The sequence below is a fragment of the Procambarus clarkii genome, chromosome 66, assembly GCF_040958095.1.
Source record: "Procambarus clarkii isolate CNS0578487 chromosome 66, FALCON_Pclarkii_2.0, whole genome shotgun sequence".
NCBI lineage: Eukaryota > Metazoa > Arthropoda > Malacostraca > Decapoda > Cambaridae > Procambarus > Procambarus clarkii.
The window spans coordinates 26993153-26995652 of record NC_091215.1 but is presented as its reverse complement, the minus strand read 5'-3'; the positions used below and the strand labels follow the sequence as shown (position 1 = coordinate 26995652).

Below are 2500 nucleotides of genomic sequence, written 5' to 3'. Positions count from 1 at the left end.
ATCCAACCACTTGGGTTGGACGGTAGAGCGACGGTCTCGCTTCGTGCAGGTCGGGGTTCAATTCCCAACCGTCCAAATGGTTGGGGCACCATTCCTTCCCCCCCCCTGTCCCATCCCAAATCCTTATCCTGACCCCGTTGCTATAGTCGTAATGGCTTAACGGTTTCCCCTGATCATTCCTCTCTGTTTTACGTGAGAATGTTTTGGGAAACAGGGAAAGTTTCCTTAGCTCAAATATGTATACAACGTGAGTACATTTATGAAGTTGTATACTCAGGTATGATATGTATAAGTATGTGGATACTCGCCGCTCTACACTCTACGATTTAGTTAATAGTTTAATGGATGAATCGTGTTTACAGTGCAGATGAGTCAAAATAAAGTGGCTGAAATATGTTGACCAGACCACACACTAGAAGGTGAAGGGAGGACGACGTTTCGGTCCGTCCTGGACCATTCTCAAGTCGATTCTGTCCTGCTTACAGTGCTCTAAATCCTAAAGAGTGCTTTAAAGGTTCAAAGCTACTTAAAGTAGTCTGACTGTAGGAGTGTTGCGGACCTTCACACACACCGTTACACACAGAGATCACAGTAACGTGATGCATCAAATGAACAAATCCACAAGGGCCGTGACGAGGATTCGAACCTGCGTCCGGGAGCATCCCAGACACTGCCTTAATCGACTGAGCTACAACAGGGTTAAAAGGGTTGAAACCGAAGTTCTACTGAACTTACTGGATCACGTAGCCTCTCCGAGGCACAAACCAGGAACCAGTCGCGCTTCATACACCGTTCTTAGCAAGACTCCGTCTCGTATGTGTGTGACTTAGGCTCATTACCTCTCTAAAGTATATATTTTAGGAGTCGGACAGCCGGAGAGTGCCACCTCGCTTGGCTAACTTATTAACTTCTCACCTGCAGCAACCAAGTTAGCAAGTTTGACTCCACTCAGAAGTTAGATCTTCGTGCCTTTGTGGGGTAAATTAGCGAGTCGTTAAGCTGTTGATCCCTGCACAGTTAGGTTGTAAACTTGTTTCCTCATTTCACATTAATCTCTTAATCTCCTCTCAAATTACCGAGATGATTTTCCCCTCATCACATTACCTAAGATGATCACTACCCAGAGTGGCAGCAGAATGTTGAATTCTTCACGAGGCAATTAGTTTATCCCTAGTTCGCTACAGAGCGCCTGTTCAAGTTCAAGTATGTTTATTGAGACAAGCAAGAAATACATCTCAAAGGGATAGAGTAGCTTAGGCTATTTCTACCCCCCTTAGAGCGCCTGTTTATACCTGGCGCCACGGAGTAATGTATTCACACACCTTGTCTAGCTGTCACCGTGTACGGCAGTCTTGTGACACTCCTACAAGACGCTCAGATGTCGCCTACACGTTCACAACACCGCTCCTGTGCCAGGTAAGTCCACTACGGGCTCACCATAGCCCGTGCTACTTAAAACTTTTTGTTCCCAGTAGCTGAATCTATAACAACAGCCTATACGTTCACGACGAGACCTGACTCTAGAAGCTTGTTGTCCCACGAGAGCACAAGCAGCCGTTCCAGTGACCTGTTGGTGCCAGTCTCAGCGGTGCCAAGCATCCAACCCCCATCTTATCCATGTATTTAGCCTATTAACTTATTTCTTAACCAGAAGTTGGCAATCACAACAAAAGGCGGTCAGCGGTGTTCTCTCAACATATACGTGACATACAGCCAACAGACCATATGAAGGCTCTCGCACACACCTGACTCCAGCTTCATCCCGTTACTACCATCACTGACTCAACATTACCGTTCATTTCATTTGCTGAAAATCTTTATAAACTTATTAAATTCACCGGCGTGTATGATCAGGCTACAGATGACCTGATGTGTAACACAGCTCAGGGAGAGAGAGAGAGAGAGAGAGAGAGAGAGAGAGAGAGAGAGAGAGAGAGAGAGAGAGAGAGAGAGAGAGAGAGAGAGAGAGAGAGAGACAGAGAGAGAGAGAGAGACAGAGAGAGAGAGAGAGAGAGAGAGAGAGAGAGAGAGAGAGAGAGAGAGAGAGAGAGAGAGAGAGAGAGAGAGAGAGAGAGAGAGAGAGAGAGAGAGAGAGAGAGAGAGAGAGAGAGAGAGAGAGAGAGAGAGAGAGAGAGAGAGAGAGAGAGAGAGAGAGAGAGAGAGACAGAGAGAGAGACAGAGAGAGAGACAGAGAGAGAGAGAGAGAGACAGAGAGAGAGAGAGAGAGAGAGAGAGAGAGAGAGAGAGAGAGAGAGAGAGAGAGAGAGAGAGAGAGAGAGAGAGAGAGAGAGAGAGAGAGAGAGAGAGAGAGAGAGAGAGAGAGAGAGAGAGAGAGAGAGAGAGAGAGAGAGAGAGACAGACAGACATCGTTATCCCGTCAAGAAAGGCAGCAAGTCCTTATCTTTTCCTGTGTTGGATTCTAGTGAATATAATGATTTACATATCCAACTTCAATATACTTTTACCCTTGTTATGACAAGTTATAATGTGATTTCAGTTC

General features: G+C 46.1%; 1 protein-coding gene across 3 annotated transcripts in view; it reads left to right on the top strand.

Annotated features, from left to right (window-relative positions):
* Window positions 1-2500, top strand: part of LOC123769360 (uncharacterized) — a 183775-nt gene that overhangs the window by 170859 nt on the left and 10416 nt on the right. The gene's annotated exons all lie outside the window — the stretch shown is intronic.